Consider the following 27,975-nt stretch of genomic DNA (forward strand, 5'->3'; position numbering starts at 1 on the left):
CTCAAATAAAAATCTTTTAAAAAAAAATCTGAAAAACTTTTAAGACTGATTTTTTTTTTAAGATTATTTATTTGAGGGGCCGGCGCTGTGGCGCAGTGCATTAATGCCCTGGCCTGAGGCGCTGGCATCCCATATGAACGCTGGTGAACGCTGGTTAGAGACCCGGCTGCTCCACTTCTGATCCAGCTCTCTGCTATGGCCTGGGAGGGCAGTGGAAGATGGCCCAAGTCCTTGTGCCCCTGAACACACGTGGGAGACCCGGAAGAAGCTCCTGGCTCCTGGCTTCAGATCAGCGCAGCTCCGACCGTTGTGGCCAATTGGGGATTGAACCGGCGGATGGAAGACATCTCTCTATCTCTCTGCCTCTCCTCTCTCTGTGTAATTCTGACTCTCAAGTAAATAAATAATTAAAAAAAAGATTATTTATTTGAAATGCAGAGTTACAGAGAGGCAGAGGCAGAAAAGAGAGGTCTTCCATCTGCTGGTTCACTCCCCAGATGGCTGCAACGGCTGGAGCTGGACCATTCCGAAGCCAGGAGCCAGGAGCTTCTTCCAGGTCTCCCATGCAGGTGCAGGGGCTCAATGACTTGGTCCATCTTCTACTGTCTTCCCAGGCCGTAGCAGAGAGCTGGATCAGAAGTGGACAGCTGGGTCTCGAACCCATGTCCATGTGGGATGCTGGCACTGCAGGCGGTAGCTCTACTGCTATGTCACAGTGCTGGTCCCCACATTTTTTCCCTTACCCAAGCCAAACACTCATGTTCTTCCTACCTTGTTTGCTGCTGGAGCTCTTAGCCCCATCTAACTCACCATGTGTCCTACTTACTGTGTATATTAATTATTCCGGCTTCCCTGCCTCACTTGCGCTCTTTCCTTCAACGCCTGCCTGGTTTTGTCTCTGACCCAGATCTCACACGAAGACTTTTCTGATCCTTCCCACTTCCACCGGGGTTGCATCTCCATCTGAGCTTTGTAGTCACTCATTCCTTTGTTCATGTATCCATCCATCCATCCCCTCTCACACTGTCACATCTTTCAAGCATTTGTTTTACTATCCATCTATCCATTTAACAAATACACATCCGGCTTCTGCCAGGTGCCAAGCACTATTCCAGGCCCTAGGGACACAGCAGTGGGCCAGAAAGGAAATCCCTACCTTCATGGTTCTTCCAGGGTAGCAGGGGAGATGGACAATACCTGTACAGGTGCGTGAATCAATTATGTGCGGTGTGGTTGCAGGCCGTGCTGTGTTCCTTGCAAGAAGGTAAAGCAGGGTGGGCATGAGGGCAGTGATCAGGAGAGACCTCAGGAGGCGGCACGTGAGCAGGGGCCTACACAAGGTGGAGGGAAGAGCGTGGCCTGGAGACGCTGCATCGAGAACCGCTTAGTGTGTGGCTGGGCCGAGGGAGGGGGGGAGCCTGGCAAAACCAAGCAGGGGCCGAATGGAGGAGGGGCCTGGAGCCGGGGACTCTCTGTTTTGGTCCGGATGTAGCGGGAGATTTGTTTGCTTGTGTTCTTTTGACTGAGCATCTGGACAGAATTGGGTTCGTGACCCCAGCCCTGGTCATGTCTCTGCACGGCCCCTTTCTGGGTCGTTCGCACGGGAACGTCCTTAGTTCCACTGAAGCCGGCCTGGTCTGTAACTGGGAGCTCTGGCGGCTGTGTGGAGGCTGTCAGAGGTGAGAAAGGACACGAGGGCGCTGGGCTGGCAGCAGTGGAGGCACCAGGAGGTGGGTGGGGTTTGGGACAAAAGCAGGGGTGGAGCCCACAGGACCCCCTCACGAATGAGTCAGCCAGCACTCTGCCTCCTGCACGTCAAGTCCTGCTGTCCCCGCCCGCTCAGCAGCCCAGGGGCACAGGTGACAGACGCCCGGGAGCAGGGGCTGTGATTCAGGGGCCCAGCGGAAGGCTCGATGACAGCAGCGTGGTTAGTCACGACCTGGGGCATAGCAGGGGCTGGGCCCATCTCCTTTTTATTTATTTTTAATATTTATGTATTTATTTGAAAGAGTTGTAGAGAGGCAGAGAGAGAGAGAGAGAGAGAGAGAGAGAGATCTTCCATCCGCTGTTTCACTCCCCATGCTTGCAGCACACAGGGCTGGCTGATCTGAAGCCAGGAGCTGGGAGCTTCCTCCAGGTCTCCCACATGGGTGCAGGGGCCCAAGGACTTGGACCTTCTGCTGCTGCTTTCACAGGGACATTAGCAGGGAGCTGGATCAGAAGTGGAGCGGCCGGGACTTGAACCAGTGCCCATGTGGGATGCCAGTGCTGCACGTGGTGGCCTTACCTGCAACTCCACAATGTACGGCCCTGGCCCAGCTCTTAAACACATCTGAACTACGGATTCAGCTCGTTATTGCTTTCAGCTATAGACGTAGGCTCATGTCCGTTTGATGTAAGCATTTCCAGCCTTGGGTAAAGCCCGAGGCCAAGCGCCCTTCACTCTGTGTTCCTACTTTAAGCCTCGGACTGTGTTGGTTGACCTCCTTCCCAGGGTGATTTCACAAGATCCAGATCAGCTCCTGGCCAACCGGAGGGGATGCTGGGCATCCGAAGGGTGTCCACCAAGGACAGGGGTGGCGTGGACGGGACAGCTGGGAGTCCCAGCGTGGGTTAGCTCTTGGGCAGCAGTTTCCCTTTCAGTGGACACAGGACCAGGAGAGAGGGTTATGGGAGGAGGTAGGCACAGTGGCCAGGACGGACCCCATCTGGCCTGCAAAAATTGCCTAACAGCAGCACATCGTTGAGCCTTAAAAGAGAAGCAAATCGGTGGAGGAACTGTTGTTCATAATGAACCATCACGTATTGTTCCTGAAAAAGTACAAGAGTGGAGTCCGAAGTCTTCCAACATAAAATCATAAGACGGAAATGTTAATGACTCTGAATGGGTTGTTATCCATTGTACGCATTTATTGAAATGTTACACAGTATCCCCTAAATACACATAATATGAATAAAATTTAAAAAATGTTTAAGGAGACAGAAATGCTAGCTAACCTGATTTGATCATTACACTAAGTATACACATCAAATTATCACACTGTACCCCATAAATAGCTGCAATGAAAGTAATAAATGTAGAAGAATTGATTACCCAATGCCAAAGAAAGGAAGGAAGGAAATGGCGACACACGCTGCGACGCAGGTGAACCCCGGATGGGCCCTGCCAGGGGGAGTGAGCCAGGCACAACAGGACAGATACTGCAGGGATCCATGGCGTGGATAAACTCAACAGGAAGTGGCACAGCGGCCGCTGGGACTGGGGCAAGAGTGGGGGGAGTCAGCGTGTGACAGGTGCCCCTAGGTTCACAAGATGACTAGAGATGGACACTGGTGATGCTTGTACAGCAAGATGAGCCACATGAATGCCACAAATGCCACACTTCAACAGAGCTAAGAGGGTAAACTGTGCCAATCCCTTACCACAATAGAGAAAATTATACAGAATCCTTGTTTGTGCCGGCTGACTCAGGGAGGGGGTGGGGGCGGGGAGTCCCTGAGCGTCTGTCCCTCTCCTGCACGCCTGGTTCAGGAAGGGAGGAATCTCCCAGGGCTCAGGGTGGGACCCAGGAGGGCAGAGTGGAGGACGAGGACAACCTTGTCCTCCTCTGGATTCTGGGACAGCGGCCAGTGAGGGCCCGAGGGGGTGAGGCAGGTCTGGCCCTGACCGCTTGGTGGCTGTGAGCGGTGCTCCAGGGCAGGCCCAGGGCTCCGTGGGAAGCTCCAGGCGCATCAGCTCTGGATGCTTTCCTGAGCCAGGCCCGGAGGGCTGCCAGGTGGGGGCGGAGCCAGGATTCAGCCAAGGCCCAGGATGGAGCCTCAGACCCCGCTCAGCAGCTCCTCACCCAGCTCTGCAGCGGAGAAGCAGTCGGCTCCCTTCTCCCCAGCCTGTCGGTGGCCTGGAGCTGGGACGTTCACCCGCCCCTCAGCCCCTCCCTCCTGCAGGCCTCCCCGACCCTGTCACGGCCCTGTGGTCTCTGCCACTGCTACTTTCATCATTAGCACAGCTTCCGCTCTTAGAAATAAATAAATAAATAAATAAATAATTTTTTTAAAAAAAGATTGTATTTATTTATTTGAGAGTTAGAGTTACAGAGAGAGGGAGAGACAGAGAGAAAGGTCTTCCATCTGCTGGCTCACTACCCAGATGGCTGCCAATGGCAGAGCTGGGCCGATCCAAAGCCAGGAAACAGGAGCTTCTTCCAGGTCTCCCATGTGGGTGCAGGGGCCCAAGCATTTGGGCCACCTTCTACTGCCTTTCCAGGCCAAAGCAAAGAGCTAGATCAGAAAGGGAGCAGCCAGGACACAAACTGGTGCCCATATGGGATTCTGGTGCCACAGGTGGAGCTTAGCCTACTGTACTACAGTGCCGGCCCTGCAGATAAAAAAAAAAAAAAAAAAAAAAAAAAAAAAAAAAACAGAGAAAGACAGAAAGGACAAGGAGTGTCATTGTAATTTCTGTGTCCTTTATCTTATCTGATTAGTTCCCATCACTTCTTCTACACCAAGCCCGGGACTAGGTGTTTGTCACATTTTGCATTTTTAAAAAAATTTTCTTAAAAAATCTATTTGAAAGGCAGAGTTAGAAGGGGGGGGGGGGGACTGATGCTGTGGCGCACGGTTAAAGCCCCAGTCTGCAGCGCTGGCATCCCATATGGGCGCCAGTTCAAGTCCCGGCTGCTCCACTTCCGATCCAACGCTCAGCTATGGCCTGGGGAAGCTGTAGATGAGGGCCCAGGTCTCTGGGCCCCTGCACCCACATGGGAGACCTGGAAGAAGTTCCTGGCTTTGGATCAGCCCAGCTCCGGCCATGGTGGCCATTTGGGGAATGAACCAACGGAATGGAAGACCTCTTTCTCTCTGGCTCTGCTTCTCTCTGTACCTCTGTCTTTCAAATAAATAAAATAAATCTTAAAAAAAAAAAAAAAAAAAAAAGAGGCCGGCGCCGTGGCTTAACAGGCTAATCCTCCGCCTTGCGGCGCCAGCACACCGGGTTCTAGTCCCGGTCGGGGCGCCGGATTCTGTCCCGGTTGCCCCTCTTCCAGGCCAGCTCTCTGCTATGGCCTGGGAAGGTAGTGGAGGATGGCCCAAGTCTTTGGGCCCTGCACCCGCATGGGAGACCAGGAGAAGCACCTGGCTCCTGGCTTCAGATCAGCGCGGTGTGCCAGCCGCAGCGGCCATTGGAGGGTGAACCAACGGCAAAAAGGAAGACCTTTCTCTCTGTCTCTCTCACTATCCACTCTGCCTGTCAAAAAAAAAAAAAAAAGAGAGAGAGAGAGAGAGAGAGGTTCCACCTATTGGTTTGCTCCCCAAATGCCCACAGTGGCCAAGACTGTCAGGCTGAAGCCAGGAGTCTGGAACCCCATCTGGGCCTCCCACATAAGTGACAAGTGTCCAAGGACTTGGGCTGTCTCCTGTTGCCTTCCCAGGTGCATTAACAGGGAGCCAGATTGGAAGTAGAGCAGCTGAGCCTCGAACTGGCACTCCTATGGGGTGCTGGCACCTCAGGCTGTGGCTTAACCTGCTGTGCCACAACGCCGGCCCCTATTCCTTTTGCGTCTGGATCTGGCTTTCACATAAAGTAAACACACACACACACACACACATACACACGCCTCTCAACCGCTAGCCTTGGGCACCCAGACGCACAGGGGGTGGGTCTCTTCCTGGAGTTCTCTTCTCTGTAACAAACACCAGTTTGATACACACGCCTTCCCTAAGCAAGACAGCATCCCTCGGGGAACATGGTGAACACGGGTGAGCAAGCACAGCTCTGCCGCCCTGCTGCATGAACCCTCAGTGGACAGGACCCTGGGCTCTGGTTATACTGGGAGAACCCTAAGCATAGAAGGAGGAAGAGGCCGCTCTGCTTTCCAGAAGCAATTCTTGCCCTTGGTGGCAAATTAGAAACCCTTGTGGGGCGCCCAGGCTTTACCCCAGAGCAACTAAATCAGAACCACAGAGTCACAGAGGGAGGGCCTGCAGGGTCTCTGGGCGGCGCCAAGGTACAGCTGGGTCTGACTTTTAAAGCTCTATGTGTTTTCTCCCACAAACGCTCTAGCCATGGACACTCCGCTGGGGAGGCTGCGGGAAGACAGAACCCATTCTTAAACTTTACATGCTTATCCAGTGCTGTCTTTTTACAACAAAAATTGCATTACCTTTACAACAAAAACTGAAATTTGGCAAATCTAGCCAATGTGGCCCAGGGTCTTCCCTAGACAGGACAGTGACCACAGGTGTGCCCCTTCCCATAGGTGCCGGTGACCAGGTGGCCTGTCGGAGCCAGCCTCCCCCCGGTGGGTTCTGGGGTCCGCTTTACCAACCATTCAGCTCCCTTCCAGATTTTTCTATGTGGCCACACCCACCAGGTGCAGGCATGATGGAGGGCCTGAGGCTCTGAGCTTGGGGCCAGGACCTGTACCTGCACCTGCAGCCGGGGGAGACAGGTCCGTTCCCCTGGGATGAGGGAACCCCCTTGGTTTCCAGTTCTTGGGAGAGGAAGTATTCTGGGCAGGGTCTAGGAATCCAGGGAGACTGGGCTCCTTGTCTAGAGTTGGGGCCGGGGAGGAGGAGCTCTGTGGGGCCTGGCTCTGGCGAGCAACTCCGTAGACTCAGTTTCCCCAGAGGCCACACAGTTCAGTCCCTAAGGGAGAGAGAACCGCACTTCTCCATTCTGTTATCGTTGGGTCCCCGCCAGAGCCTCCCAGCTTGTTGTCCCAACATCTCCCCCGGGGAGAAAACATAGCTCTTTGTCTGCTGGTTTATTTATTTAATTCTGGAAGAGTGAGTGTATTGTTTCGCGTGCATACTTACACTTTTTTCTTTAAATATCAAGCTATACTTCAAAGAACAGAGAGGAAGCTCCGACTGTGACCCCCTGCACAGCTCCCCCGAGTGCGCTTCATCTGTCTGCTGCTCAGGTGGGCAGCTCCGCCCTGGGTTTCACTTGTCCCCCTTGGCGTCGATATGTTCTCTCTCCTTTTCCTCTCGCTCTGCCATCTGCTCTTGGTCCTGTCCCCGAGCGCCAACCTGTGGTCTGAAGTTGGGTTTCTGTGCCCTTCCGCGTGGCCTGAAGGCACGGGGTTGAGGGAGGTGGGGACGCGGGTGCAGGTCTCCGTACACTGTCACAGCTAGTCTGGGTCCTGCCCCCCCCCCCCCCCGAGAGCCCCTCGATCGCCCGCTGACACAGGCGGCCTCTTCTAGCTGTGAGTTATCTGCTTTTCAAGGGAGCTTCTCCAGGGCTTCAGATCCATCCACTCAGAATTGGAGTCTGGGGAAATGGCGAGGCTTGGTGGGTCTTTTGTCTGCTGAGACACCGGGAGCCGGTGGTAGCCGGGGGAATTGAGTTGTCTGGGGATCTGCCTGGACTCTGCGCTGTGAACTGGCACTTCTCTCTGGCTTAGAGACATGGCACGAGGCCATTGTGCCCATCAACGTTCCTGCCCTAAGCTCAGGTCTCGGAAACCTGATCCTCCCGAGACCCCCCTGCTCCAAGACAGCCCCAGCACTCCCGGGGGCTCTGCTAGAGCTTCCTGGCAAAGGGTCTCCCAAGGATCTGAAAGGTGCGTCTGGAAGCCCCTTCCTGGGAAGCAGGGAGGCTTATTAAGAGTGGGAAGGGTCCCTCAGCAGGCTCACAGAGGCTCCGAAACAGAGAAGGGTCTGTCTCACAGGGGTTTTTTGGTTGTGACTTCTGCCCAATGGAATGCATCTCAATAACAGTGATAGGAAACCTGCAAAGTTTTCAGAAGAAATGTTTTCATGGAAGAACTGTCAGCTTGGACTGAAAAGAGCCGAAACAGCCCCAAGTGAGACGGGGCAGGAGCAGGACAAGAAGGCGACTCCTTTGCCAACAAGCGCTGCTGCTTACGGAAAAGGAAAGATGAGCCAGAGGCGGAGCCAAGAGCCCTGCGCCATGGGACGCAGTCTCTAGCAACAGGTGCACACTTATTTTATTTTTAAATATTTATTTTATTTATTTGAAGAGCAGAGTGCCAGAGAGAGAAGGAGAGACAGAGAGACAAAGAGGTTTTCCATCTACTGATTCACTTCCCAAATGGCTGCAACATCTGGGGCTGTGTCAGGCCAAAGCCAGGAGCCAGGAGCTCCATCCAGGTCTCCCATGTGGGTGCAGGGGCCCAAGTACTTGGGTCATCTGCCACTGCCTTCCCAAGTGCATTAGCAGGGAGTGGAGCAGCCAGGACCTGAACTGGCATTCTGATATGGGATGCCAGAGTCGCAGGCAGTGGTTTAATTCCTTGCACCAAAACACCACCCCACGCACTTTGATTTTAAAGTTGCCATAGCTCAGTGGCAGCTTCAAGCTTCCTGTTTCCACCTTTTAGACAGGAGCATCCATAGTGGTCTCCTGCGTGTAGCCCACCATTGCCGTTAGGTGCGTGTGAGGCAGGTAAAACTTACAGATCTTTGGAGTGATCGATCCATGGGACGGAACCGGAGCAAGAGGCCTTTCTGCACCCGGACTTGATGTAGATAGGCCAAGTCTGATGCCAAAATAGGATGGAAATTTTGGCGGGATGGGCAACTCTTTAAAGGAGTGGCTATATTTTGCATTGCAGGAAAGTTTTAAAACATATTTGCAAAATCTTTTACGCCTATCCCTCTGAGAACTTGGGCCAACCTCCTCCCCTGGGATCTGAGCTAGCTTTGCTCACTCAGTCTCAAGCCATAGGACACAGTGGCCGAGATGCTGTGTGCTTCCTGAGGTTTCCGTCTTGTGTTCTTGGGGTGCTCGCTGTGTGGAATGCTGACCGCGGTGTGAGAGGCCCAGCCCTGCTGGACATGCGCGTTAGACGCTCTGGCCAACAGCGGCCGTCAGCTTAGCCTTTCCACCATCTGCCGGGAGTCTGGTCCTATGTGAGTGAAGACACGGGGACTCTGCAGCTCAGCCCGTGGCTGGGCATCACTGGGACCTCAGCGCCGGGGGCAGCGGAAGAACTTCCCAGCAGAGCCCTGCCTGCATTCCTCACCTGCAGAATCCGCGAGCCTGCTAGGATGCCTTACGCCACCACGTCAGGCCCCATTAGGCAGCTAACTGGGATAACTGGGGAGAATTCTCGGGATTTTTGCATCATTTCCCTTTTCCCCTGCACACCTTCTCCCCAGAGAAATACAAGAATACAATTATTCCAGAATGCTTGGGGTTAAGGGCCAGACTGAAACACATCAGAATAGTCTGCATTTTTCTTTTGTTTATTGCTTTTTCAAGTTTAGGAAATGAGATTCTACTGTTGTCTGTGGTTGCTTGCTGCTGGTATTTTTTTTTGGAGGGGGAAGGGGGAACTTTTTTTTTTTCCCTTTTATCCAATTCAATAGAAATCGGAGAAGAAACACTCTATAATGAGACTACTCTTCCCTATGTATCTTTACCTAGACACCTGTTTGTTTTAAATTTCTTATGAAAAACTTACTTTCATAAGGTACAAAATTACTTTAAAGTTTTTTTATTTTCTTCATCACAAAAGAGCATCAATGAGCTGTAATCAATTTTGACTTGTTTATTTTGATTTATTTGAGAGGCAGAGAGAGACTCAGACACACAAAGCTCCCGTCTGCTGATTCACTCCTCAAATGCCCATCATGTCCCCGGCTGAAGCCTGGAGATGGGAACCCAGTCCAGGTCTCCCACGTGGGTGGCAAGGGCCCAGCCCCCTGAGTCACCAGCCCCGCCTTCCGGAGTCTGAGTCGACTGGGAAACGAGTTAAAAGCCAGAGCCAGACAGTGGCCCTAGGCACTCCAGTATGGAATGCAGACAAATTATACAGTAGGCCAAACACCTGTCCCTGTAATAAATTTTAAAAATGATTCAATTTTACTACACTAATGAAGTAACTGTTACCATGCTGTCTTTCTCTCAGTTTGTCTTTCTTATTTGTCCAGCTACTATTAAATTTCCCTCCAGAAAGTTTTTTTTGTTTTGTTTTTGTTTTTTTTTCTTTGGAATTAAGCCAAGCCACAAATAAGTGTTATTTATCTTAGGTGTCGTGTCAGGTGCCAGGGACATAATCGTGAATGAGTCAGATCCAGCCTTAGCCCTTTCTGATTTAGACTGTAGCTGGGAAGGTCATTGACTGAAGAACGGGGCATAATACACCACAGGAATACAAACAGCGGCATTCGAAGATGGCCAAGAGGGTCCTCGGACAGGGAGAGAAGTAAAGGGTGCGACTCAGACCGGGGTTCAGAGAAGCCTCTGTGAAGAAGTGGCCTTAGCTAAGCCTTGGAAACGTCACGGAAGGAAGCAGATCTGATGCAGGCCAGGCAGGGCTCCCGGTGATGGGAGCAGTGGCTTTGTGGGTGGAGCTGGTCACACAGGAGAACTGCAAGAGGACAAGGCAGGGCCGTGGTGAGCCCAGTGGTGAGGAAGCCAGGTGCACCAGGCACAGGGGCACAAACCTCTCAGACAGGTCATTCAGGAACAGTGGGGGCTTGTGATCTGGGATGCCCCCGCTCTGGGCATCCAAGTTATTGTTTATTTTTTTAAAGATTCATTTATTTCTTTGAAATTCAGAGTTACAGAGAAAAGGGGAGAGAGAGAGAGAGATCTTTCATGCACTGGGTTCACTTCTTAAGTGGCCACAATGGCCAGGGTTGAGCCAGGTAGAAACCAGGAGCCAGGAATTGCATCCGGGTCTCCCACATGGGTGGCAGGGTCCCAAGCACTTGGGCCATCCTCCGCTGCTTCCCCAGGGCCATTAGCAGGGAGCTGGATTGGAAAGGGAGCAGCCGGGACTCAAACCATGCCCCCATGGGATGGCAGCATCACAGGTGGTGTCTTAACTTGCTGTGCCACGGCGCCCGCCACGGAGGGAAAGAAAAAGTCTTGGCAGCTATCTCGGGACAAAGACCCTTGGTCATGGTCATCGTCAGCCAATGTCCGTGTGCGAGCAGCTTGCCAGGAAAGCTGCCACTCTGAGGAGTTCCTTGCACAGTGTCTGTCACAGGCTGTGTGCATGAGGGCTCCTCCTTCCGGGCTTCCCAGATCTCTGTGGTCGGGGCTTGGCACGGTGGCTGTACTTTGGTACTCACAACTCTGGAGACTTACTGTCTCTTAAAACACGCTTTTATTTATTTATTTATTCAATATTTTATTTGAAAGGCAAAGATCGAGAGAGAGAGAGAGAGAACTCTCATCGGCTTTCTCACTCCCCAAATACCCACAACAGCCAAGGCTGAACCATGCCAAAGCTGGGAGCCAGGAGCTCCATCCAGGTCTTCCGAGTGGGTGGCAGAGATCCAAGTACTTGAGCCAAGTACTCACTCCCCCCCACTCCCCCGCCCCGGTGTGCATTAGCAGGAAACCGGAATCAGCAGCGGAGCTGGGGCTTGAACCCAGGCCCTCTTGTATGGGATAGTGGAGTCCCAAGTCGCCACTTAAGCACTAAGCCTCATTTCCTATCTTTTGATTGCTAAGGAGACAACCAAAGGCACAGGTACGAGCTTCAGTTGGGGGCTGGTTGCCAGAAAAACCAATCAGGGGACTATGGGCTGGGACTTTGGGCCCCATCGCCTGACCTCCACAGAGGGGACAGAGACCAGAACTCCATCACCGGCGGCTGATGACGTAGTCATGCACCTGCCAATGAAAACTTGATCAAAACCCAAAGTAAGCAGTGGGGCTGGGGAACGTCCAGGCTGCGGAACGCACGGACGTGCTGGGGAAAGCCTTTGACAGATGTCTGGGCAAAGCAGGGAGAAGGTGAGAGTGGGCTCCGAGACCAGCTGGGGGAAGAGCCATGCAGCAGGAGGACAGGGAAAGTGCAGGGCCCCCAGGACAAACCGCCTGCTATGCTGAGTGGCAACGTTGGCCAGTGTGGCTGGAGCCGGAGGGCATTGTGGAGGAGGGGAGGTGGGGGCGGACCTTGAGGCCTTCAGGAGGACTTAGACTTGGGCTCTGACGGACATGGGAGTCGCTGGGGGATTCGGGCGTTGGAACCGCATGACCGGGTTCAAATTGTTAACAGGATCACCCTGGCTGCAATGCAGACAGGGTGCTGCGGGGGGCCGAGGGCGGTGAGCCGCCAGCGCCAGCATCCAGGCCAACAACGCCGGCCAGCTAGGGGGTCTGGTCCCTCCGTCCGGCCCCCTCTCTCAAGCACTGCGTGCCTTTCTGTGTCCAAGAGGATTCTCTTTGAATAACTGCCTTTCCCTTGCTGCTCTCTGCTGCACTCGGCGGTAATACAAGTTCATGATGGAAAACCTTGGAGAATAAAGAAAAGCAAGAGAAAGGAAAGATTTCCAAAGGCTGCAACCCAGACACCGCAGATAAGTCATCTACTTGAGCGCCTTCATGTGCGCAAACTAAGTGATTTTTCTCATCAAATGGTGGAGAGGAGGCTGCAGCCCGGGCAGGGCAACCAAGCAGGAGAGGCTGCCCTGCAGGGCCACAGGCTTCCTGCCCTGGTCGTTTCTGTCCTGTGATTCCAGCTCTTCCCTCCTCGGGGCTCGGATGAGACCCTCCACGCAGCTCCCCAGGGAAATCAGCTCTCCCAAAAAGCTCCAGCTCACCCTGCCGGCCCCGAGAACACAGCAGCCTGGCGGGACTGGGGAGAGGCCAGGAAGGACTTGAACACAGAATTCAAGGGGAGTGAAAGAATTCAGCCATCAGGACACATCCCGTTTAAAATGCAAAAGGTCCACGGTGAACAAAATATCAAATTTAAATAGAGACAGGATCCGACCTGCACCTGGTTGACCCAAGAAGTTGTCCCATGGGCACAGAGGTCGAGAGCCTGGTCTATGAGCCCGCAGTGGCCCCCAACCCAGCTTCAACACACACACAGGCATGTGGAGAGCCTCGTGTGTGTGCCTTTTTCCTGGAGGTTGTTTTGAAGCAACTCTCAGACATCCTGCCACTTACTCCATAAATAATTCAGCTAAGGATCTATACGCACTTACATTGTCAGTGTGACATTGTCACATCTAACAGAATTAGTAATAATGGCCCAGAAAGCTGGCTATCAGCTGGAGCTGTCACACTTGCGTGCTGCTGCCCTGGTCACAGCGCCTACTGTCACAGCTGAACGGACCTGGCTGTGTGCCCTCGGGTGTCCCTGAAACCCCGCCCCCTCACCTCCCTCCTGGAGCTTTGTAGACCTTTGTGCCCACCCGTGCAGGTGCAGAGGGATGGAGAGCTTGCTGGAGGGGGAGGGGAGCACCGGGCTCTGCAGTGGGGGGGAGCCAAGGCCTGGGGTGAGACAGGGAGCCGGGCTGGGAGGGGAGGTCAGGGAAAAGAGGTGGAGCTCAGGGGTCCCCAGGCCATCATCCTCACACCTGCATAGGTGGCAGTGTGTCCTGTGAAACCACACAGGAGCACACACACCCCCGCAGCCACTGTGGCAGAGGGGCACAGCCAGAAGCGCCCTTGACCTAACCGGAACTGCGTCAGCCGCCCCCCTAGCAGGGTCAGCCAGGTTGGCAAGCTCACTTTCTTCTTGTGGGTCACCCTGGGTGTGGCAAGGGCCGCGATTGCCCCCTTGGGATGGTCTGGGATTTGCCAGTGTGCCCGAGTCCAGGGCAAGGACTCTGCCAGTGACAGCCAGGTCCCTTTCTCTGGCAGAGAGCCTGACACTGGAGCCGCGTCGAGACACTGAGGTCCTAGGAGCCCCCACGGGGCTGCAGGTACCTTCCGGAATGGTGCAGCCCCTTCCCAACCCCACCCTCGCCAACAGAACCCCAACTCCTCCCCCTCCCAGGGGTTCCGTGTTTGAGCGCGGCCTTATCCAGTGCGCTCCGGGGACCATGTCCTTGTTGTCTTCATTGCTTCATCCCTAGCGCTTGGTGTGGTGGCTGGCACCTCGGACACGGTCCCTAAATACCTGTGGAGGGAGTGAATGGGTGCAGAAGCACAGCTCTCCCGTTCAGCGCTAGGGATTGCAGGCCGGGGCTCTCCATCCCTAATCCTCATCCTCACCTTCCCCCTTCAACCACCATCGCCGGGTTCCCTGGGGGTGGCAGGAGTGGGGTTCCTGGCACACAGTTCTGAGCACCCACTGTGGGAGCAGGTGGGGCGCAGGGGTGTTGAGCTCCCCTCCCCCACAACCCTGTGGTGCTGGGCGGTTTTCCTGTCTCCATAGTTTGAGATTCTGTTCTTGACCAAACTACCTAGAGGAGATTCTGTTGCTCACAACTGAGCGCCTTAACCGACGCAACCCATTAAAAAAAAAAATGGTGTCTCCCTGCTCTGCACCCTTCCTGCCTTCAGCCTGGGCCCTGCCAGTTACTGGAAGCAAAGCCATTGCAGAGACTTCCACCTCTTAGGGGCTCCTGCGAGTTATGAAGAAACCTGCCGATGCTCCAACGTAACTGTTTCTCAGGGCCTGCGCTGTGGCACACTGGGTTAAGCCGCACCTGTGAGGCCAACATCCCACAGAGCACTGGTTCCAGTCCCGGCTGCTCCACTTCCCATCCAGCTCTCTGCTGTGGCCTGGGAGAGCGGCAGAAGACGACCCAAGTGCTTGGGCTCCTGCACCCACGTGGGAGACCCGGATGAAGCTCCTGGCCCCTGGCTCCGGCCTAGCCCAGCCTCAACCATTACAGCCATTTGGGGAGTGAACCAGCAGGGTAGAAGAGCTTTCTCTCCCAGTGCCATGCCTCTCTGTAACTCTGCCTTTCAAATAAAAAAAAAAAAATCTTAAAAAACCCTTTGTCTCATTTCCTTTTGGGTCAGGGCAGATTTGGGAGCAGGTTGTTCTGAACTCTCTGCAGGAGCTCACTCCCCTGAAGCCGTGTGTGAACACACGTGTGTGCACGTACATGCGTGTGCTGGTTTGTGATTTCAGTTACAATGACAGCAGCAGCTGCCCATGTAGTGAGCGGTGGCCACGAGCCAGGCTCCGTGCTGGCCGTGTTACTGCCTACTTCATGCCACTGCTCTAAGACCCTGTGAGGGAGGGTGCGTTATTGTCCCCACTTTACAGAGGTGGTGGTAGAGGCGTGGGGGTGTCCCCGGCCGCTGCATTCGTTCCTGGGCTTCTACAGCAAGGCGCCTCGGACACCTGCCCCTTGGACACCTGCCCCCCTCCCCCCACAGCTCTGGGGCTGGGGGGCGGGGCCAGGGTGTCTGCCCCCCCCTGCTCCTTTGAGGGACCTGTGCAGCCCCCTGCTCAGTGGTGACAAGCGCCATTCCAGACGCCACGCGGTGTGCTCCCTGCGGGTCTCCTAGTTTCTCCTTTTCCTAGGAACGGCAGCCACTGGATTGGGGCCCACCTCCATGACTTCATCTTAACTCAATTGTCTCTGTGAAGTCTTTGTCCAAATAAGGTCACGTTCTGAGGGACCAGGCTCTTTTCGGGAGGATACAATTCAACCCCTAAGAGCCGATTAAGTGGCAGAATCCAGGCCGATCCAACAGACCCAGAGCCTTTGTCCTTGGGCGGGAGGAAAATGGAGCTTAAGCGCTCTCCAGCCAGGCTGCGGACGGCGGGGGAGGAGAGGCAAATCTGCCCCTTTCCTTAAAAGCAGAGGGCAAGTGGCTGGTTAGGTAAGGTGGAGTAGGGGTGGCAACAGAAGGAAAGGCAGCAGTAGGGGCCGGTGCTGTGGCGTAGAGGTAGAGCTGCCTCCTACGGTGCCAGCATCCCACATGTGTGCTAGTTCGAGCCCCGATTGCTCCACTTCCAATCTAACTCCCTGCTAATGGCCTGGGAAAAGCAGCTGCAGGTGGTCCAAGTATTTGTGTCCCTGCACCCAGGTGGGAGACCCGGAAGAAGCTCCTGGTTCAGCCTGGCTCAGCCCTGGCTATTGTGGCCATCTGGGGAGTGAACCAGCAGATGGAAGATTCTCTCTCTCTCTCTCTCTCTCTCTCTCTCAACTTTCAAGTAAATCTTAAAAAAAAAAAAATAAAGGCAACCAGTAAACGTTGAGTTATCAAGCTCAGGCTTAACTCCATAAACCTAGGACGCTGGGGAGAAGGGGGTAGGACACGATCCTCACAGCTGTCTCCCCTAGGGAGAGGGATGTTTTTATATCAGCTGAGACATTCTTGAGCTAACGCTGTGTCATTCACAGATCAGGGGGCTTCTGGCTTCTCAGTGCCTGCCCCCTCCTTGTGTGGCTTCCAAGAAAGCCCTCAGGTGCAGAGACACAGCAATTAGGGACTGGAAGAGGCGAGAGGGCGTGTGCTTGTCCTGCCATACCACGGACATGGCTTTGACCAAGTTCTTGGCCTCTCTCTGCTTATCTCCTCCTATGTGTGTTGTTGTAAGGATAAGCGAATCAATGCATGACAAGCCTTGCACCAGAGTCTGGCATGTAGTTAGTGCAATTAAAACCTTGGCTATAGGGCCAGTGCCACGGCATAGCAGGTAAAGCTGACACCCGCAGTGCCAGCATCCCATTTTGGTGCCAGTTCGAGTCCTGGTTGCTCCTCTTCCAATCCAGCTCCCTGCTGCTGTGCCTGGGAAAGCAGCAGAAGATGGACCAAATCCTTGGGCCCCTGCACCTGTGTGGGAGACCTGAAAGAAGCTCCTGGCTCCTGGATTTGGACTGGCCCAGCTCCGGCCCTTGTGGCCATTTGGGGAGTGAACCAGCAGATGGAAGACCTCTCTCTCTGTCTCTCCTCTCTGCCTCTGCCTCTCTGTAACTCTGCCTTTCAAATAAGTAAATACATCTTTAAACAGCATTGGCTGTGGTGGCCATGTTGTTCCCTCTGCTCTCACCTGGAGCAGTAGGAGCCGAGCTGCCTCCTGCGTGCTGGTCCTGGGCCTTGTGCGCTCCTTGCCCCCGGGCGGGCCTGCCAGAGCCGCCAGGGTGCTCTCCGTGTTGCCGTGAGGAACTTGCACTGTGATGCAACGCTTTTCCCTGAGGGCCGAGTGACTTCCCAGTAACGCCAGGAGCTAACGGTGCTTGTACTGGAAATGGACGGTTCTGAAGTCCAAGTTCCTGAGAGTGATAGCTTTTTAAAAGACTCCCCTAGGAGATGGTGGAGGTGGGAGGAGCTCTCTCATGAACAGACACGTAACTAATAAGTGTGATGCCCAACTCTTCCGTACAAGAGGGGTGCAATTTTTTAAAATAAAGATCTGGGGGCGGATGGACATCTTGTTACCATGCAGCTGTGGGACTCAGCCGGTCAGGTCCGAAGCCCGGGGGCGCCGGTTCGCAGGGGCTCTGACGGCTGCCTGCTTACTTCAGTGTCGATGGGGCACAAGGCTTCCAGAACTCGAGTAGCTGGAAGAAGAATTCACATTCCTACATAACGCCGACGTGAAAGAGCCTGAAAGCTTTCCTTGTGTGATTTCAGGCAACAAGATCCACGTAAGTGGATGACAGGTGCCTACAGAAGAAGCCCGTGCCTGGTGCAGGGACGACGGCAATGACCTTTACTTTGAAACAAGTGCATTGCGGCGCTGGCACACCGGGTTCTAGTCCTGGTTGGGGCGCCGGATTCTATCCCGGTCGCCCCTCTTCCAGGCCAGCTCTCTGCTGTGGCCCGGGAGTGCAGTGGAGGATGGCCCAAGTGCTTGGGCCCTGCACCCCATGGGAGACCAGGAGAAGCACCTGGCTCCTGCCATCGGAACAGCGCGGTGCGCCGGCCGCAGCGCGCCTACTACGGCGGCCATTGGAGGGTGAACCAACAGCAAAGGAAGACCTTTCTCTCTGTCTCCCTCTACTGTCCACTCTGCCTGTCAAAAATTAAAAAAAAAAAGAAAAGAAAAGAAAAAGAAAAAAAAAAAAAAAAAAAGAAACAAGTGCAAAAGATGCTCCCAGTGCCACAGCAGCCTTTGAGGGCGCAGTTCCGGGATTCTGCTACAGAGGACAGGTCAGATCGCTCGGATCAGCCAGACACGCTCGGTCTCCATGCAAAGCCCAAGCCTAGCCGTCTTGCTGTTGAGCGTTAAGGAGATTGTCAGTGCCTTCTAACCCACGCATGCACGCACTCAGCGTAAACACAAGGGTGGACAAGAGAATTAGCCTCTGCAACAGTGAGTCATCTACCAGCACTGTGGTGTCGCGGGTAAAGCCGCTGTCTGCAGTGCCAGCATCCCATATGGGTGCCGGTTCTAGTCCTGGTTGCTCCACTTCTGATCCAGCTCCCTGCTAAGGCCTGGGAGAGCAGTAGAGGGCGGCCCAAGTCCTTGGGCCCCTGCACCCACATGGGAGGCCCGGAAGAAGCTCCTGGCTCCTGGCTTTGGATTGGTGCAGCTCTGGCAGTTTCGGCTATCTGGGGAGTGAACCAGCGGTTGGAAGACCTCTCTCTCTCTTTCTCCCTCTTGCTTCTCTGTAACTCTGCCTCTCAAATAAATAAACAAATCTTTAAAAAAAAATGGCCACAACAGCTGGCCACAACAAACAGAGGCTTTACCCACTATCCCACAATGCCAGCCTTAAAATTTGAGTATTGTAAGTCAAGTGCTGTTGACTATATTACACTGCCCCCTACTGGAAAATGGGCAACTTGCACATCCCTTGAACACAGCAGAATCATTTGGGAAGGACACAGATAAGGAATTCCCTAAGAAAGGGAGGTTATCTTGCAAGATGTCATCCAGCATCTAATAATTAGAATAGAGGACACCCAGCTAACATCATTCATTCATTCATTCATTCACTCTTTCGTGGATTAAGCGCTGTTTGGTGATAGGCGCCTAGTCTTCAGATTTATCTGATCACTCCATGTCAGTAAAAAGTTTCTGATTGCATGGTTTCAAAATTTATAATTATTTGTATATAGTACTAATTATTTGTAACTGAGTGCATAATATTTTACTAATAAATTATGTACATTATGCATATTCAATAGTATACATTTGAAATTTTTATTTTTATTTGTTAGAGAGAGAGAGAAAGACAGAGACAGAGAGATCCTCCATCTGCTGGTTCACTCCCCAGATGCCTACAACAGCCAGGGCAGGACAGGGCCAGGCCAAAGCCAAGAGCCTGAAACTCAATCTGGGATTCCGTGTGGGTGGCAGGGACTCAGGTCCTTGGGCCGTCACCTGCTGCCTCCCAGGGCAACCTTTAGCAGGCAGCTGGGACCCAAACAGAGGCAGAACTGGACTCAACCACGCATCCAGATACAAGCGTGGGCGGCCCAAGAGGTATCTTAACCGCTGTGCCACGCACCCACCCTGATTATAGAAGTTTTAATAAAGTGTTAGCTGGAAACAAAGCAGATGGTCCTAAACGTTTTCTTCCTGTACCCCAGGGCTCCGCACTTAGGAGTCAGCTGGGTCAGGGCAGAGGCCCCGGGTCTCAGCCAAGTGCTGTGGGACCCAGGTGCAGTGCCTCACTCTCGCCTGCAGAGCACAAGGCCGGCTTCCCCCAGGAGGCCGTGTTCGGATCGGATTTGGCGTGTGAGTTGGATTCTGTCAGGCACAAAGCAAGGGGAACAGGAGCTCTTGCATATGGCAAAGATGCAGAGAAAAAGACTCCAACGCCATCTGTCTCCCAGTTCTCCGCCAGGCGGTGGAGTACATCCCCCGATGTCCTGTGGGGTCGCCTCTGGGAAATCCGCAGTAAGCTGCAAATACTGGAGTCAAGACTGCGGCGCAACACGCCAGGAGCAGCAGGCACAGGTGGGCGCTAGCGCACGTGCGCGACGCAAAAGCGCATTTAGCGGGCAGCACCGTCTGGTTACCGGTCTTTCCCGCCGTGTGGCCGCCGGGCAGCTGCACCTGCTGCCGCGGCCCGGCCGTGGGAGAGAGGATCCTCCCGCATCTCCCAGCCCCGCCAAAGGTCTGAATTCAAGCCTCGAAGTTCGCTGTCTACTGAATGCCGTGCAGGTGTCACGCTGTCGAGAAGGTGGAACGTGTCCATCCACTCCCTGTAGATTGCGTCGGTTTTCCAAGTGGCTTTCGGCATCACGAGGAGACGCTGGCTTGTTCCTCCAAGTCCACCCAACCCTGAATGCGGACGAAGCTGGGCGTGGCCCTGGTGCCTCGCGGAGGAAACAGAGCTGCATGGGGAAGGCGGGGAAGCCGCTGCACCTGCCAGAGAGCCCACTGGCTTCTCCCCAGTGCTTGCGTGTCCTGCCTCCCTCTGCGTGGCCCAGCTCGTCGGGGGAGGAAGCCAGCAGCCTCTCCTCTCTCTCAGGCGCAGGCTCATCCCATCCATATGCGATGCCGCAGGTGGAGGATTAACCCACTGCGCCACTGCGCCGACCGCGTGAATGCTTCGCAGCGCCCTTGTAGACGCGTGCAGGTCGAGAAGAGGGAGGACTTTCATGCTGAAAGCAAAGTTGGGGAAGGCTACTGAGTGGTCAAAACCTGGAACTGCGTAGCAGTCGGCCGTGGCTTCGATACCTCCCCTGCCGGGCGCTCGCTGCCACCCGGGCAGCAGGTTCCAGTCGGCAGCGCTCAGAGACACGGCACCTTTTGTCCCCATTGGACCACGATGTGTCCCCTCTGCCCCAGCCCTGCGTTTCCACACTGGCCCTGGCTCTGCTCCCGAGAAACCCAGCCGGGTCTGCTCTCTGTGTCCTAAGGTGGTTCTGTCCAGACTGAGAGCTGCCAGTCAAGGAGGTAGCCCCGCCCACCACAAGGTGTCTGCTAGGTTCGTGCGCAGGTCTCCTTTGGAAGCTTGAGAGCAGGGAGTCTCTCTTTCCCAGCTCCCAGCAGTTGGTGCAGGGGTGATCCTCGATGGGGGTGGAGGGAGAGCAGGGGCAGGGACAGTAGCACAGCTGAGAGGAGGGGGGGACGTGGGTGGGGGAGGGGTCCAGGTGCCTCAAGGGGTGCTTCTAGTTCATCATGAGAGCGTCCCAGCTGCCAAGCATTATGGGAGAGACCTGTTCAGAACCCAGGGGTCCCCAGCCAATGGGGGGTCCCCAGCCAATGGGGGACCTCCCCACTCTCTCAAATCAGGTCCCTTTGACAGCGCATTTGCACCCCTGCCTCTCAGGAGGTGGCAGCTTTGGAGGGCAGAGTCCACTGCCTCACTAAGGGGGAAACAGGCTCAAACAGCAGGCGTCTAAACAGGCAGGACACGGTCTGGTCTGCGCGCTAAGGCGGGGCTCCTTCTGACGCCGTCTTGTGGCCCTGGGCAAAGTTCTCAGCCCCTCGGAGCTTCAGTTTCCTTATTTATTAAAATATGGATGAAACCTGTCACTGTCTCCCGCCAGAGACCACCAGGGCGCCCCGCCTCCCGGTGAACAGGAAGCAACTGGTGAACCAGGAGGGAGAATGTGCACCTGGTCGGGAGGGGGACCCCAGCCGCTCAGTGAGAGGGGCAGGAGGCCCTCGGAGGACCTGGGCTGTGAGCGGCGGGGGAGGGGTTGAGGAAGCCGGCTTTGCTCTGGATGGAACGCTGCCAGGAGGTGGGGCAGGTGTACCACTGGGAGCCTCATAGATGCTTCCTGTAAGGAGGGAGACAGAAGTGAAAGCTGCACCCAGTGAGGAAGCAGCCGTCACTCGCGTGAGCCGGGAGAGGCGGGTGCTCAGGCTCTGTCCGTGCCCACACGTGGCTTTGATTTGTCGTGCGCACAGAATGGTCTTGTCCCAAGTTGATCTCTGATGTCTGCGAGAGACAGCCCACACCCAGCTGGGAGGTCCCCTCCCGGGGTCAGGGCTGCTGTGTTCAGTCTCATGCCTATCACAGAATTACGTGGGGATTGAGCGATCGGATATTTGTTAATATCTGGGTGTGTGTGCCGGGCAGGGCAGCCCCCCGGTGAGTGTGAGTGGCAGCTCCAATGATGAAGCTCCTGGAAACACTGTTGAGAGTGACACTTGATCAGGTTGTCTTAGCAGAGAGCTTGGCTTCCGTGGCTCTGAGGTTCCTGCGTGATCTTGGGCGAGCGGCTGTGTGTCTTTGAGCCACAGCTTTCTACTCTGTAATGGGGTAATGGTGGTATCTGCCCCCAGAAATCACAGGCTTGGCTGTTCCAAGGTCTGTGTTGATTATGGCGCTGAAGTCCTTTGAATACTAAAGCAATGATCTAAAAGCAGCTGTGTATGTTGTGAATTCTCTTGGCTCCTGACTGTTTTCTCGATGCATGGCCGATTGCACTGAAGTGTAGAGGAAATATGGCCGCAACCAGAGACGGAGAAGCAGACCCCTCCTCCCAACACAGACCTGGAAAAGTGGCTGCTCACAGTTACCTAGAGCAGCAGCTGCCCACTGTTCCCTTGTCTGGGGAGGGAAGAAGCCCTAGGCTCTGCTTCTGTAACCTCCAGTCACACATCTGCCCTAGAAATCTGCCCCTGGTATCCCTTTTACAAACACACCAGGCCCACCGACCATTGGAAGTGTGGTCCCAAGTCACGTAGGCTGCGATTTAAACCCACCTGCAGTGCCAGCATCCCATATGGGCACAGGTTCGAATCCCAGCTGCTCCACTTCCAATCCAGCTCTCTGCTATGACCGGGGAAAGCAGTAGAAGATGGCCCGAGTGCTTGGACCCCTGTACCTGTGTGGGAGACCTGGAGGAGACGCCTAGCTCCTGGCTTTGGATCGGCCCAGCTCTGGCCGTTATGGCCATTTGGGGAGTGAACCAGTGATGGAAGATCTTTCTCTCTGTCTCTCCCTCTCTCTAGCTATAATTCTACCTAGTAAACAGACAAACAAAAAAATGAATCTTTAAAAACAGAAACCCACTCTTGAAGACAGGCACTGCCTGCCCCCTGGTGGCACCAGAGGGAAGCGCACCCCTTGCTTTCCTCCAAAAGTCGGCTCCCAGTGACAGCAGAAAAGTGAACTCTTGCCATAGCTTCTTTTTAGACTTTTATTCCCTTCTTCGTGTTTGGAAGGGAAAGTGAGCTCATGACTACTAGTATACTACTATGAATAAGTAAGATAGCGAGTGGTGTGGAGGGATCCTGTAGTTAACAGGCTGTCAGGTGCTGAGCGAGGGACTCACGGCCATGACTGCTGCAGGGTGGGAGGAGACCCAACAGGGACGGCTGCTGGGAGGGGGCAGGTGCCCGGGGAACGGCGGTCCAGCCAAGGTCTGATGCATGAGTAAGAGGCTGGGGTGAAGGAGCCAGAGAGGGTTCTGAACAGGTGGAAAAGCCAGAGAGGTGCCGAGGCAAGAGAGGAAGATCTGTGGTGTGAGGGAGGTGGGTCGAGCCAGCACAGGGTGCAGGGCAGGGCTGGACTGCAGGCCGGAGGAAGGACCTGGGCATTGCCTGGGGAGGCTGGAGTGGTGAGGCCATGGCAGTGGTCCTGGTGGGAGCAGATGCAGCCCTGCTGGAGCAGGGGGCAACCGGGCAGAGCTGATGCGCTGCTCACTGGGCCTGGGAGGGCGGAGGAGGGGCATTCTGTCCGGGCTGAGCACGGCCCAGGCTCTGTGGATTCGACCGGGGCTCTGGCAGCTGGCGGGCTGTGGGGGCCACCCTTGTACTCCCCCGTGAGAAGGGAGTGAGAAGAGCAGCACCTGCCTCTTTGGTTGTTAGTGAGGACCCAGCGGGTGGCACGGGCAGGGGCTGGCATTTGGCATGGTGCTTACGCCGCTGCTTGGGAAACCCACATCCCGGGTTGGGTCCAGACTTCCTGCGCATGTGCACCCTGGGAGGCAGGAGGTGGTGGTACAAATACCCATGTGGGAAACCAAGATGGAATTCCTGGCTTCTGGCTTTGGCCTGGCCCAGCCCTGGCTGTCTGCAGTGGAGTCACTACAGGCACAGGCATCCGTGTCAGAAGGACCGCTTTGCTGGCTCGGGAGCAAAATTGCTTTCTCTCTGAGAACCCTGCTTCCTTCATCTTTAAAGAGGCGTGAGGGTCCATGAGTTGTTGCAAGTTCCTTTCTTTCTTTCCTCATTTTTTAAAAAAGATTTTATTTATTTATTTGAGAGGTGGAGTTACAGACAGAGAGAGAGGTCTTCCATCCTCTGGTTCACTCCCCAGATGGCTGCAACGGCTGGAGCTGCGCTGATCCGAAGCCAGGAGCCAGGAGCTTCTCCCAGGTCTCCCATGTGGGTGCAGGGGCCCAAGGACTTGGGCCATCCTCCACTGCCTTCCCAGGACACAGCAGAGAGCTGGATTGGAAGAGGAGCAGCCAGGATTAGAACCAGCGCCCATATGGGATGCCGGCGCTGCAGGCAGAGGGTTAACCTACTGCGCCACGGTACCGGCCCTTCCTTCCTTCCTTCCTTCCTTCCTTCCTTCCTTCCTTCCTTCCTTCCTTCCTTCCTTCCTTCCTTCCTTCTTTCCTCCCTCCCTCTTTCTTTCTTTCTTTCTTTCTTTCTTTCTTTCTTTCTTTCTTTCTTTCTTTCTTTCTTTCTTTCTTTCTTTCTTCATTTATTTGAAAGAGTTACGAGAAGAGAGAAAGACCTTCCATCCACGGGTTCACTCCCCAGATGGCTGCAACATGGGTGCAGGGACCCACGCACTTGGGCTGTATTCTGCTCCTCTCCCAGGCCATAGGTAGAGAGCTGGATTGGAAGTGGAGCAGCCAGGACTCAAATGGGCGCCCACATGGGATGCCGGTGCCGCAGGCTTTACCTGCTAAGCCATGGTACACTGAAATCAGCTCTTATGTTCTGCCCGCCTCCCGCAGGGGAGTTTATTGAGAGACCACTCCATCGGCACGAGCCTCCGCCTCATTTCTTCTTCCAACCCACTCCCCCACAGCAGAGGAAAACCAGGCCTTCTGAGTGGCTCAGCCATGTGCTGAGCTCACACAGCACTAAGAGCGGGGCAGGATCCCTCCTGCGGGTCTGGGCAAGAGCAGAAGTGGTGTTCACAGCCCCCACTATGGCCCAGAAACCCTTTCTGCAGGTGGGGGTGGGAGTGCTCCAGCTTCCTGGCCTCACAGGACACACAGGGTAGAGACACAGCCTCCAAGTCAGGGTGCTGTTTCCCACGCCCCTCACTTGCTCTCCCATGGGGTTTGAGCCCCAATGCACGCTGTGTACACCACCCAAAAAACCACAGACTGCCAACTCGATTTAAAGAGGCCCTGGGTTAGCCCTGTCTCCAGAAAGGTTCTCCGAAGGAGTCTTCCTGTTCCGTCTCACAAATTCCCACAGACAAAGCTCCAAGGAAGCCGAGGTCACAGTCACACATTGTGCAATCCAAGAGGTATATGAGCTAGAGCCAGCCCAAGTGACAGGCAGGAACGAAGCCCACAAAGACAGACTTTTAGGAGGATCATACAAAGGACAGAAAAACAAGAATGTCAATGAGCACGCAAATACGTGTCCCCACGTGTGGTTGAGCTGTTGAGCAAAGCGGAACTAACGCACACAAAGCTCAAGTTCAATTCCATCCGTGGGGGGAGGAAAGGGGAGCGACATGAGAGGCCCAGGGAAGGCCTCCGCGAGGATGACCGTGCTCCGGCCAGTGCTCCCACCCCCGCTGCCCCCACCATCCCCACGTGTTTCATGGTCCTCGACATAGCTCACAGGTTAGCTTCCGGGCTACAGCCTCACGCCGGCTCTGACAGTGTCGCTGGAGGCTGCTTCCTTCTGGCTGCTGTGTGGGTGAGTCCAGCCAGCCACGGGGTTTTCAGGTTGGTGACACGGGCACCCTCTCCTTCCCCCATCTCGGCTGCCTGGAGAGCATCTCCCCAACACGTTCCTGTCAAACCAAGAGTTGCCGCCTTCTTCAGTCTCCTTGGGCAAAGGGAATGAATCTTCGCTGCGAAGCCTGGGCACTGTTGCTGTTGTCTAGGGTTTCTTTCTTTCTTTGAAAGGCAGAGTTACACAGAGAGAGGAGAGTGAGGGCGAGAGCGAGGGCGAGAGCGAGAGCGAGGGCGAGAGCGAGAGCGAGAGCGGGATCTATCCGCCAGTTCACTCCCCAGTTGTTTGCAACAGACAAACCTGGGCCACACCAAAACCAGAACTCCATCTGGGTCTCCCAGGTGAGTAGCAGGGGCCCAAGCACGTGGGCCATCCTCCACTGCCTTCCCAGGTGCATTAGCAGGGAGCTGGATCGGAAGCAGAGCAGCCGGGACTCAAACCAGCGCCCCAGCATGGGATGCTGGCATCCGAGCAACGGTGTGCCACAACCGCTGGCCCCTTTCGCGGGTGTCGTTTTCAAACCATTCTCTCACCAGCACTGCCTGTTTCCCCTTCTCTCTCCCACGCTGAGCCGTCAGACCTCAGGGGCGAGGCCTCTGATTAATCATCACCGTGTACCCAGGGCCTTGCCCTGTGCGGGAATCGGTACGTGCTCGCAGGGTGCATCCCAACCTGCTGAATCACCGAAATAAACTGCAGGCGTTTCTTTAGCCCCCAGGCCGTAGAGCACCCTGAGGTCTCCTTCGCTGGCCCGCGCTGTGGCATCAGGCACAAAGCACCCTGGGAGATGTCATCCCGAGGACCCACAGAAAGGACGATGGTAGAGAAGGCCTCTTTACTCCTGCGCATGCTCAAGGTCATCTCTCTTTCTCGGTCCCACCGCCCAGGCCTCCCTGCCAACTTCCATCCCAGCACCTGCCAGAGAAACCCACCCGAGGCAGGGGCCCGCAGCCATCACCTCCCCCCACAGCCGGCCCTCGGGCCTCACCTCTTCCTCCCTGGCACTTTTCCCAGCCGCCCAGAGGTATCTCCATAGCCTTCAAGTCCCCTCTGGGGGGTGCTGGGTGCAGCAGTCAAATCGCACTGCGTGGGACACCCACACCCCAGAGCAGGGTGCCCGGGTTGGAGTCTCAGCTCCCCTCCCGATTCCGGCCGCCTTCTACTCCACACACTGGGAGGAAGCAGGCAGTGGCTCGAGGACTTGGGTCCCTACCACCTATGTGAAACATCTGGATGGAGTTCCAGCACCTGGCTTTGGCCTGGCCCAGTCTTAACTATTGTAAGCACTTGGGGACTGGACCAGCAGATGGGAGATCGGTCTCTGTCTTTCAAATAAATTTTTTTCAAATTTAAAATAATAGTAACAGGATCCAGTGCTGTGGCACAGTGGGTTAATGCCCTGGCCTGAAGCGCCAGTGTCCCATATGGGCACCGGTTTGAGACCCAGCTGGTCCACTTCCTATCCAGCTCTCTGCTATGGCCTGGGAAAGTAGTAGAAGATGGCCCAAGTCCTTGGGCCCCTGTACCTGCATGGAAGACATGGAAGAAGCTCCTGGCTCCTGGCTTCAGATCAGCTCAGCACTGGCCGTTGCAGCCATCTGGGGAGTAAACCAGCAGATGGAAGACCTTTCTCTCTTTGCCTCTCCTTGCTCTGTGTAATTCTTTCAAATAAATAAATAAATCTTTAAAATAAAAATAAAATAATAATAGCTGTCCTGCCAGTCTTTGCTTGCACTCTTCCTCTGGTTGGTACCCACCCCCACCCCGGCCCCCAGCTCTTGCTCGGACGGACTGGACGCAGCTCAGCTGTGGACAGCCTGCCTCGCCTTCTGTTGTTGATAAGCCCTGGTTCTGTGCCATCTCTCCCTTTTCTACGCAAAGCCCAAGGACGTCACTGTCACGTGTTTACCTCTGTCTTCACGAGAGACCCCTGGAGGGTGGCCCTCGTGCTTGGCAGCTGCAGGTGCTCACAATGCCGGCTGGAGGCCTGCCAGCTTGGACAAGCCAGAGTCAGCTTGGAGAGCCTGGGTGCGGAAACCCAGGGCGGAAGCTGGGCTCAGCCGGACAGGCACAGACCCCTAACTGTGTGTGCGGTGAGTGGCCCTGTGGGGTAAGTCGCCTGGGAAGAGGCAGAGAGCTCGCAGGGAGGCCCACGCGCTGCAGGTGAGTGGCTGGAAGGACTGGGCCCTGGGCAGCCTCCTCTCCCTCGGGCCATGGGGAAGGCTCAAGACTGCTGCCAGGAGCGGAGCCCAGAGGCTGGGTCAGCTCCGGGCACTGGAGCCGCTGAAGGACCTGTGGAGTTAAGCTCAGAGCACGGAGTGATGATCTCCTTTGTGAGCTGGACTGTGTTCTCCCTGCCTTGGCCCAAATTCCTGTTCTGAAGGCCTCCCGGACTGCTTACTGTGGGGCCTTATTCAGAGACAGCGTCTTTTCTCTTTCTTTCTTTTTTCCTTTTTTTTTTTTTTTTTAAGATTTTATTTATTTATTTGACAGGCAGAGTTATAGACAGAGAAGTGTTCCTTCCGCTGGTTCACTCCCCAAATGGCTGCAATGGCTGGAG

At 54.9% G+C, this 27,975-nt stretch overlaps 1 pseudogene; it reads left to right on the top strand.

Moving 5' to 3' along the window:
- The first annotated feature begins 5,744 nt into the window (after nucleotides 1-5,744).
- LOC133768191 (ras-related protein Rab-9A-like) lies at nucleotides 5,745-17,858 on the top strand (annotated as a pseudogene).
- Nucleotides 17,859-27,975: the final 10,117 nt, after the last annotated feature.

This window comes from Lepus europaeus, chromosome 10 (genome assembly GCF_033115175.1).
Source record: "Lepus europaeus isolate LE1 chromosome 10, mLepTim1.pri, whole genome shotgun sequence".
NCBI classification, from domain to species: domain Eukaryota; kingdom Metazoa; phylum Chordata; class Mammalia; order Lagomorpha; family Leporidae; genus Lepus; species Lepus europaeus.